At 46.9% G+C, this 11,139-nt stretch overlaps 1 long non-coding RNA gene across 1 annotated transcript in view; it reads left to right on the forward strand.

Moving 5' to 3' along the window:
* The first annotated feature begins 1,581 nt into the window (after positions 1 to 1,581).
* LOC121136017 overlaps positions 1,582 to 11,139 on the forward strand; it is a 16,703-nt gene continuing 7,145 nt past the window's right edge. The window contains exon 1 of the long non-coding RNA XR_005873145.1: positions 1,582 to 1,665. This is a non-coding gene — a long non-coding RNA (uncharacterized LOC121136017). The remainder of the gene's footprint in view (positions 1,666 to 11,139) is intronic.

Raw genomic sequence — 11,139 nt, forward strand, 5'->3', positions numbered from 1 at the left:
CCCTGGGGAATGGTGTGGGGATTGGGTGGGGGGCTGGGGGGGAATGGTGGAGGGACAAGGGAGGAGGGGTGGGAGAGGGAGCTGGGATTGACATGTGAAGCATACATGTTTCTAATTTAAATAAAACCATAAATATAAATAAATAAATAAAACACCAAGTTCCAGTGTTAGTGAGACACCTTTACTCGACAGATAAGGTGGACAATGATAGAGATGGTGGCCCGACATCAATGCCAGGCCTCCTTATGCAAGCCTGTGCCCACAGGTGTGCAATACATTAAAAAAAAAGAATTGGCTTTATAATTGTTTTGTGTGTATCAGCTTCTTGTCAATGTGTATATCTGTGTACTGGGTATGCACCATATGCCCAGGAGTATCAAAAAGGACACTGGATCACCCTAGACCTGGCATTACAGAGGGTTGTGAGCCACCACGTGAGTGCTGAGAATTGACCCAGGGGTCCTCTGGAAACGGTATCCAGTGCTCTTAACTGCTGAGCCATCAGAGTCACAATCTTATGGGTCATTTTTTAACCATTTCCCTCTGCTGGAAGAGAAGGCTGTGGGGGAGGGGCATCGGAATTTTCATCATGTTACAATTCAAACAACTGGCCAGCACGTGACACAGAGCCCGGAATCAAACACACACGTGTGTTGAGCATGTGAACACACGGCCCTTGAAGCCTTAATGTGATACTGAGATGAGCTCCCCCAGAGTCATGCGCCAAGACGTGGTTTCAAGGGCAAGCAGTTTGCCTGAGAAGAAGGACACAGTGGTGGCAGTCAGAACAAGGATGGAAGAGGCAGTAAGGGGGGACCGGAGTCCTGAGCGTTTTCCACCTTGCGTGGAAAAGCGTGATCCCCAGGGAACTCGTGGGTAAATACAGACACATGCCACTGTCCACCTCTTAAGATGGCGGGGGCTGAGGTTTTTCCTGGGCAGATCTCTGCAGTCTTTGCCCCACGGAGCAGGAAAAGCAAACATCCCATGTGACTGCCTTGGTGCGGGGAACAGAGACAGAAACCTTTCACTCGGGGGTCTGCAGCAGACAGAGGTGGAACCTGGAATCTTTACCACCAGGTTCCAGTGGGGGTGATCCCAAACCTATGGCCACACAGATAGATGGCCCTACTTAAAGCTCAGAGGCTCTCTCTCTCTCTCTCTCTCTCTCTCTCTCTCTCTCTCTCTCTCTCTCTCTCTCTCTCTCTCTCTTTCTCTCTCTCTCTCTCTCACACACACACACACACACAGGTCATGAATATGGTGGGAGAGAGACTCGTAAGCGAGGAGGAGTGACAAGGATGAGTGGGGTGGCCAGGGCCTACCAAGCAGCCCTGGCTGGCCTTGAACTCATAGTCCTTTGGCTTCAGTGTCTTCAGTCTCTGAGGTGAAAGGCCTGTAAGACAAGGCCTGGTCAAAAATAGTCTTTAGTGCTGAGAGACATTGATTCCTGTGCAGGACATAGAGACTGGTAGACTCTAGAAGTTCCCAGGGTGGTGAGAGACAAATAGGAGACCGAGTTTTCAGCAGTCTGAGCTCTGTAGAAATACAGATTCCTCCCTCAGCAATGTCTTTATTTCCAGTGCAGTGACGGAGCCCAGAACGTCACACCTGTCAGGCGAGTGCTGTTCTTGTGTGGGGCCTACAGAAAGCCGTACTGCAGAGGTAAGTATGAGTGGGCGTCACACATGAGTGACCAGAGAAGCTTTGCCTTGCTTTCTGCCTCAGGTTCTTTGGTGTTCCCCAACCAAAAACTACCAGAACAGACTTAGGATCACATTTCTGGTTAATTTTCGATGCCAGTTTGACAAGACCTAGAGCCACATAGGAAGGGGAACCCCATTTTTAAAATTGCACTGAGGCCAGAGAGACGGCTCAGCGGTTAAGAGCATTCGTTCTTGCAGAGGACCCAAGTTCAATTCCCAACACCTAGTAGGTAGCCCACAACCGTCCACAATTCCAGTTCCATGGGGCACAAGGCCCTCTTCTGACTTCCTCAGGTACCAAGTAATGTACATGGTACACAGAACTCTCAGATGCATCAAGTAAACATCAAAACAAACGACAAAACGGACCAAAGAAAAAGAAAGAATAACTCTGCCTTAGTTAGGGCTTTTTACTGCTATGAAGAAACACTATGACCAGGGCAACTCTTATAAAGGAATTCATTTAATTGGGGATCACAGTTTTAGAGAGTCGGTCTGTTATCATTATGGTGGGGAGCATGGTGGCATTCAGGCAGATGTGTTGCTGGCTGCATCTTGGCTGGAAGGCAACAAAAAGCCAACAGTGGGCAGTATCCTGAGCATAGGAAACTGGAAAGCCCACCACACAGTGACATTTTGTCCTCCAACAAGGCTACACCCCCTCCAACAAAGCCATGCCTCCTAATAGCGACACTCCCTATGAGATTATGGGGACTAATCACGTTCAAATTGCTGTCTTCCACTCCTTGGTCCCCATGAGCTTGTAACAATGTCATAATGCAAATGCATTTAATCCAACTTCAAAAGTTCCCCTAGTCTATCACAGTCTCAACGATCCAAAGTTCAAAGTCTCTTCGGAGATTCATATCTCTTAACTATAACTTAACTTACAAAGTCAGAATCAAAAAGCAGATCACATACTCCAAATATAATGACACAGGGTATATGTTACATTCAAAAAAATTGGGGAAAAGAGCATAATGAGGAAATACTGGGTCAAAGCAAGACAAAGAAAAACAACAACAACTAGGCAACCTGCAAACTCTGCATCTCCATGTCTGAAGTCAAAATGCTCTCCAGATCTTCAGCTCTGTCAGCTTTGTTGACTACAACACACTTCTTCCTCTTGGGCTGGCTCCACTCCCTGTCAGCAGCCCTGGTCGGCAGGTATCCTACAACTACTGGCATCTCTAACATCTTGGGTTCCCCAAGAAAATTCAACTTCATGGCTTCGTGCAATGGCCTCTCTTGGCCTCCATTCGTGGACACCCCTGACACATGCCTGACCTCGGTGACTTCTTTATTCCATAACTCCTTTCTTCTGTGTAAAGAGAAAGCCTTTTCCTTGAGTGAAGCCTTCCCACCAGCCTGATTCCAGAGCTGCATCAGTCCCAAATAAACACACAGGAGACTATATTAATTATGAAGCTGTTGGCCTTGCTTGTTTCTTACTGGCTAGCTCTGACTTAAGTATTTATCCCATAATTGTTAATCTAAGTATTTCCCTTACCGGAGAAATTTCCGGGCTTCCTACCCCATAGCGTTACATCTTTACTCCCTGTGTTTCTCCTACCCAGAGTCCTCCCGACTCCTAGTCCCGCCTATCTAACTTTCCTATTGGCCAGCAGTGCTTTATTGACACATGACTTCCACATCACTTCTGTCCTTAACTCTAAAGCCAGGACCAAGTTCTGCTGCTTACTGTGGCTAGAACACGGCTGCCTTTTCCAATTACACCTTCACCCAGCTTCCTGCCTGAGCTTGGCTGTCCCGAAACTTGTTCCATGGACCAGGCTGGCCTCAAACTCAGAGTTCTGTCTGCCTCTGCCTTCCCAATGCACCACTGCATCCAGCTCTAAGCTTTTATTTAGTTCCTTCCCACAATTTGGAAACTGAACTGGGTGGGATCTTGCTCTGAAGTCATCACTCTGTTTATTCCATTTCTTAATCTGTCTATCTCCTCCCACACAGAATTCAGCTTTATTCCAATTCCTTGTGCTCCTTTTTTCCCCTCAAAATTTTTATTTTGTAATTTAGCCTGCTTAGCTTGCTCCTTTTCATTATAAATCTTCATTAGAGTTGCCCGCTAATAATCACACAGTAGTGTCCGTTATTAGGCTGTTTTGAGATTTCTTCTGCCAGCGGAATTCATCTGAAACTTTCCACTTTAGCCTCAGGCAAGCTATTTGGACAAAGACAAGAAGGCAGCCAAGTTCTTCACCAAAATATCACAAGAAGGATCTCTAGGCAACATACTAAAATTCTTCTCTGAACCCTCTTAAATGAGGCCTCCACAGTTCACGTAACTCTTAGCACGTCTGTCTTCCATGCTCCTACTAGTACAGCCTATTAAGCAGTGATTAAAGCCTTCCACGGCTTTCATAACCCAAAGTATCAGAGTCCAAATTCTTCCAAACAAAACCAAGGTCCAGTCTATCACAGAAATACCCCAGTCCCTGGTACCACCTTTGTTTTAGAGTTTTTGTTGCTATGAAGAGATACCATGACCAGGGCAACTCTTTTTTTAATTTTTAAATTTAAATTAGAAACAAGGTTGCTTCACATGTCAATCCCAGCTCCCTCTCCCTCTGTCTCCCCTCCTCCCACGCTCTCCCACCAACCCCCATCCCCTCCCCCAATCCCCAATCCTTTCCCCAGGGAGGGTGAGGCCCTCCCTAGGGTGGGTGTCCATAGTCTGTCATTTCATCCAGGGCAGGGCCTCGGCCCTCCCCCAAGAATCCAGGCTGAGAGTGTATCTCTCACTGTGGGATGAGCACCCAAAGTCCATTTGTATGCCAGGGATAAATACTGATCTACTACCCAAGGTCCCATAGATTGCCTAGGCCTCCTCACTGACACTCCTCTTCAGGGGGTCTGGATCAGTCCCATGCTGGATTCCCTGCCATCAGTCTGGGATTCAAGAGCTCCCGCTTGTTCAGGTCAGCTGTTTCTGAGGGTTAAACAAGCCCAGTCTTGACCCCTTTACTCATCACTCCTCCTCTCTGTCACTAGATTCCTTGAGTTTAGTTCAGTGTTTAGCTGTGGGTGTCTGCTTCTGCTTCCATCAGTTGCTGGTTGAAAGTTCTGTTTCCCGGACTCTCTGGCAGTGGGATTGTAGGCTGGCACTCCCCGGTCCATGTCTAAAATCCATATATGAATGAGCACATACCATGTTTATCCAGGGCAACTCTTATAAAGGAATATGTTTAATTAATTGGAGGTGGAGCACTTGCAATTTCAGAGGGTCGGTCCATTATCATCATGGTGGGGAGCACGTTGGCGTGCAGGCAGACATGTTGCCAGCTACATCTTGGCTTTCAGGCAACAGGAAATCAACATAAGACACTGGGCAGTATCCTGATCATAGGAAACCTGAAAGCCACCCCCACAGTAATATACTTCCTCCAACAAGACCACACCCACTCCAACAAAGCCACATCTCCTGATAGTGCCACTCCCTATGAGATTATGGGAGCCATTCACATTCAAACTACCCTTGACTGGGAGATGTTGTCTTAATTGATTTGATTGATGATTGATTTAAGTGGGCCAAGCCCACTGTGGGTACCACCATCCCTAGGCAGGTGGTCTTGGAGTGTATAAAAGAGCTTACTGATCATCAGCTAATGAATGAGATAAATAGTATGCAGTTTTCTCCCTTGACTTCCTGCTCCAGGTCCCTGTCCTGACTTCCCTCAAGGATGGGCTGTGATCCAGAAGTATAAAAAGAAATAAACCCTTTCCTCCCCAAGGTGCCTTTGGTCATAACAACAGAAAGCAAACTAGGAGAAGTCGACTTCAGTCTTTATCAGAACAGGAGACTTTGAAATATGTTCATTAATACAGTGGAATGGTGGCCAGTTTTTCAAAGCTAGGTCATGAGCCCAGACTCAAGAGAGAGGGTCCAGGATACCAGAGCACGGTAGCATCCAAAATACGCTGCTCCTCAATGTCACTGCTGGTGTGAATGGTCCCTGCTGCCTCCCTTTCTCTTTCTCTTCCTGCACCTCTGCTGAAGTGTTTATCTTGCCATCCTTGTTAGGATTCAGCTGGCAGGCTGAGTTCACTTCTTAGCATTTTGTGTCCTTTTGCTTTATTTCCCTACGCTTTTGGATAGCTTGAGCCTGGAAGCAGGTGGAAGGGGCTTTTACTTAGACGTAATCCCACAGACCGGCCTGTCACTGAGCATATTTCAAAGTCTTCCATTCTGGAGATGATGGGAGCCATTAGAAAACCACGACAACCCAATCCAGGCAGGATGGCAAATAATCTAGTCCATTCAGGGGTGAGGGGTCAGGCCACCCAGGGAAAGCCCCAAGGTGCCGGCTGAGGGTAAAGGAAACACAGAATGGGCCGTGGAGGAAGGTAGTTATAGCTGCAAGCCGAGGCCACGGGACAAGCTGTAGAAATGAGTGTTGTGGTTGACATGAGTGTTCTGTCCTTTTTCTTTTCAGAATGTTTGTGAGTATGCACACAATATTTAGCTGTTTGCAGTTTCTTCATCTCTGTTGTATAACGTAACATTGATTGGGGCACTATCGGTGGTTATGTGTTGTAAGTCTACATGATGATATTTAAGTTATGAGACACTAAAAGAATAATCATTCCTCAAGGGACTTTGCTGTCTATTCTAAACACACACACACACAGAGGATGTGTTGTATGTAGGATAGCTAGATCATGTTATTCAGAATAATGACCTGGTTATTTTTTTATTTATGAATTAAACGTGAAAGAGGAGATGTGATCGTGTATCAACTTGGCAAGGGGTTAGATTTGGGATGACTAATCTTGGTTGCCCACCTGACCACATCTGAAACCCACTGAAATCCAAGCTGCCGGCACTCCACTGAGGACTTTCCTCAAGGAGATCAACTTGCAGCATGAATGTAAGCAGCACCTTCTGGTTTTAGCCCACAGAGAGGGACCTGGAAGAAGGAAACCTTGCTGTTAGCCAGCTTGCCCTCGCCCTCACCTGCGAGTTCATCTGTCCTGAGGCATTGCTACGCCAATATTAGAAACAACTTCTTTGGAATTCCAGCACAAACTGAAAATGAGAAACTCTCCAGGACTCCAGCACCAGACCAAACAACTACTGCAGTGTGTGTGTGTCTGTGTGTGTGTGTGTGTGTGTGTGTGTGTCTGTGTGTGTGTGTGTACACGTGCACACCCAAGTGTGTTCTCAGTTCTATGTATTTAGAAAACTCTAGCATAGGAGAATAAGGCAGGGGATCACAAGTTCAAAACCTGCCTGGACTACAGAGTGAGTTCCAGGACATGGTGGGTAACTTAGAAAGCTCCTCAAATAAGAAATAAAAAGGGGGAATGGAGGTGTGACTTAATAGCAGAGTGGTTAGCTAGAACCCACCAGTGACAGGTTTGGGCCATGTCTCAGTAGTAGAGCACTTGCCTGAGAGGCTGGGGTCGTGGCTCAGTGGTAGAGCCCCTGCCTAGAATCCCCCAGTGAGGGGCTGGGGCGTGGCTCAGTGGTAGAGCCCCTGCCTAGAATCCCCCAGTGAGGGGCTGGGGTGTAGCTCAGTGGTAGAGCCCCTGCCTAGAATCCCCCAGTAAGGGGCTGGGGTGGCTGACTGGTTAGAGCTCTTGCCTAACAACTGAGAGACTCGGTACTGCCAAAAAATCTTTTTTATAAAAAAGAAAGGAAGTCATCAGTTGAGGGCTTCTACTTAAAATGTTCACCCCCTTGCACTTCACACCTGTGGTGCCCAGGTACAGAGAACTTCTCTGCTTCCTGGAGCAGCCACGCTGAGACAACGCAAGACAGGCTCTGACCCTTGGATGATGCAGTGGAATGATAACACTCACTAGTTGAGGAGGGTTTAGTTGCTTCTGGCTTCACTCATCCTTTGAGCCCTGGTCTCTTGAGGCTAGAACAGACTCCATGAAAGCATTTCGCGTCTGTGGCCCCCACTGCTCCCTAACCAGTCACAAGTACAAATCTCATGAGGTTTGTAGGAACAGTGGGACTCTAACCCAGAGGACCAGGCCGGCAGTCCTCCCCAGAGACTGGCACACAGGACTAAAACGCTTCAGTCCCAGGACTGGCAGGTTTACCTGGGAGGATGTCCTTTAAGGGTCATTGCTGTTGCTGGGATCTTCAACAGGCTGTAGCTGCATTGAACAGCCATGGTACACACCCACTCCAGGCTGGATTGTCCATTCAGTGGTGTCAGACGGTCACTTCTAGCATTTCTTCAGTTGGAACTCAGAATACCAGTGAGAATGCATGTCTCAGCTTTTTTAAGAACTCAGTAGGGATGGTTAAAAAGTAAAATAAAACAGGAATGAGAGCCAGAACATTATTTGTCATGCGTGTGGCGTTCCCAAGCACACAGAGGAGTAGGAACACTATGTCCAAGATCTCCCTTTGGTACGTTAAAGTCAGTAACCTTTAGCTACAACGCAAAAGCTCAGAGAGATGGAATTTCAAGTGTTGAGAAGTCTCCCTCTGCAAACATGGCTTCTACTTTGGAATCCTTGCAAATATCACACATACATGTAAATAGGTATAGTGGAGTTGTGTTTCACTTTTTTAGATTTTATTTTATGCATATTAGTGTTCACCTGTATGTATGTATGTATGTCTGTGCCGTGTGTGTGTGTGTGTGTGTGTGTGTGTGTGTGTGTTTTGCCCACAGAGGCCAGGAGAGGGCAATCTGGGCCCCCATAACTGGAGTTACAGATGGTTGTGAGCCCCCATGTGAGTGCTGGGAATAGAACCCTGGTCCTTTAGAAGAGCAGCCAGTGTTCTTACCTCTGAGCCATCTCTGCAGACTTGGTATGCATTGGTTGACTGGCTGATTGCAAGTAGGAAGAGTCAAAAGTTATCTTTGTAATAACCTAAGAACAACAAAGCATGGTCCTTGGTTCCCTCTTCACGTCGAGTCATCAACAGGGGAGAATAAAGGATGATATCTCTAAAACGGCTTCACCCGCGAACCCTGCCGTCTTCTCTCTGAAAGTGACCAGCGACAATGATAAAAGCCAAGGGACCCCCACAAGGAGAGGACTAAGAAGCAGGCGCAGGCGCTTCTGGCCATTGCGGGCAGAGGCTCCATTAGCAGCCGCTCCAACTGCAGGCAACAAGTTGTGGCAAGTTGTACAAAATCTTTAGGTCATGACCAAAATCCCATGGGTCTTGACTTTCCTCATCAGATGGATGCAAAACAAAAAAAATGAAAGTCACTGTCTCTGACCATATCTAGTGTCTCAGCCTCATATAAAGACAGAAGAGGGGACCCCTGGTTGGCACATCAGGGATGTTCTAGTAGTGCATGATAGGACTCGGCCTGTGAACTTGGTCCACCCTACTAAGCAAAACATCGTGACAATGGATCACGTAGTAGAAAGCAGTTGCTCACATCATGGCAGGCAGGAATTAGAGCCTGAGGTGGACAGGAAGTGGCTATGGGTTCTATGCAGCCAATGACCCATCCCTAGTCATCTATTTCCTCTAGCCACTCCCCGCTGGCCAGTGTTCTCAGAATCTCCCAAAACAGCACCACCAGCTGGAAATCAAGCATTTAAAGCGTGGTCAGTGATGGATGTGTAATCAGGCTGGAGAGACGGCTCACTCAGTGTTAGTTAAGGGCACCTGCTGCTCTTCCAGAAGACCTACGTTTGGCCCCCAGCACCCACACTGGGTGGCCCGAACCACCTGCAATTCCAAGTCCACGGGATCCTATTCCCTCTTCTGACCCTATGTGAACAACCGTACTCACAGGCACACACCCACATGCAAACACACATGCGCATGCACACACACACACACACACACACACACACACACACGGACACTTGTGGCTTGCAAGAAGATACGCTCTATGAAAAAATCTCAGACAAATCAACCAAAGTATGATTCTTTTAAAGCATCCCACTCGATGCCGATGGAGAGGTTTGGGCTGGCTTACCTCTGGGTGGGCATGGGTTACAGGATGGAGATGGGCAGGTGGTTAGAATGTAGGAAGGCTGAGAGGTCTAGGGCTGGGTTAGTAGAAGAAAAGCAACAAAAGAGGTACAGCTCTGAGACAATGCTTCTAACCCCACCCGCCATCAGAGCCAGCTTGCACCAAAGACGCCCATGTCCCCCATGACACCTCTGCGAAGATTTATTGTCATAACAGACACTTTTCTAAAGAGTTGGCCCCGGATCACGCATCAAAATGGCAGGTTTGAAAGGATTAGAACCATACCTGGTCACATATTTCATCTTGAGTCTACACTTAATTAAGATATTGCCAGAGCCATGGCAGAGACAAGCAGAGAAGTAACACTTTCTTCAGCCTCCCCCATCCCTGTAATAAAATAAAATAAAATAAAATGTACGTGGATTGCATGCAGTGGCTTATTCATAATTATTTCATGCAGGAGGGGGAAAAAACAAATGAAGAGTTATCAGGAGCTCGTGTCATTAATTTTGGAAATCCAGATTTAATCAGAGCGCCTTATAATGCTTATAATGTTAGCACACCGGGCTCTTTATTCGAAGAGGTTTGTAGGTATCATCAAATCAATATCAGTTGATGTGACTCCTTAATGATGCGATCATTTCAAAATTAGACTAATTTTAATTAGCGGCAAAAGCATTTGGGGAGCAGAAAATCTGTACCTTTCTCGGCAGATCGTTGCTTCTGCTAACATTTAGAATTTTCCTAAGGGGGGAAAAAGGAAGATTTAAATTCCAATGAAGGTTATCCTGATTCATTTCCCCCCCAGCACCCAAGTTAGTCTTGAGTAGTAAGTTAAGTTCTTAAGAAAGCTCTCGACCTTTTAAAGGTCTCTGAGGTGCTGCTAGGGCCCCACTGAAATCTATGACATGTATTATTCTCAGGAAGTCAGGAGACAGAAGAAAGGTACCAATGTCTTCTCAGACCTGAGTTCTTGGCCATCCACAGAGCTCGGCAATAGCATCCTGAGTCCTCTTTGTTGCCTTCCGACAGTGTGTTCTCTGTGTTCCCCCTCCCAGAGACTCCCAGACTTCCTCCTGCCATAGATGTCCACAAGTGAGAAAAAAATGGAGAGACAGAGGGAAAAGGGAGAGAGGTAAAGGAAGAAAGGGAGGAAGGTAGGAAGGAAGGAAAGAAGGGAGAAAGGGAGGGAGAGGGGAAGGAGGAGGAAGGAAGAAAAGAAGGAAATTAAGGATGTGAATGGCTGCTTTTACCCACAACTTTAAAAGTAGGGAAAGGAAGTGCAATGTTTCAAGGAAAACAAGAGGAATACATAGTTCCTGTATCCTTTATTACCCGTAAGGAGCTTGGAGTCCGGCAATCATTCACCACCTTGGTGTAGGAAGTGCCCACTGTGTCCTGTGCAGGAAATGGACTCAGTGTTGAAGCCTTAGCATCTTTTCAGTATTTCAGCAGTGAGATTCCTTACCCGTCATGTCCACAGGGGACTTGTTTATGGCCATCAAGAC

Source organism: Mesocricetus auratus, unplaced genomic scaffold, assembly GCF_017639785.1.
Source record: "Mesocricetus auratus isolate SY011 unplaced genomic scaffold, BCM_Maur_2.0 Super-Scaffold_100046, whole genome shotgun sequence".
Classification (NCBI taxonomy): domain Eukaryota; kingdom Metazoa; phylum Chordata; class Mammalia; order Rodentia; family Cricetidae; genus Mesocricetus; species Mesocricetus auratus.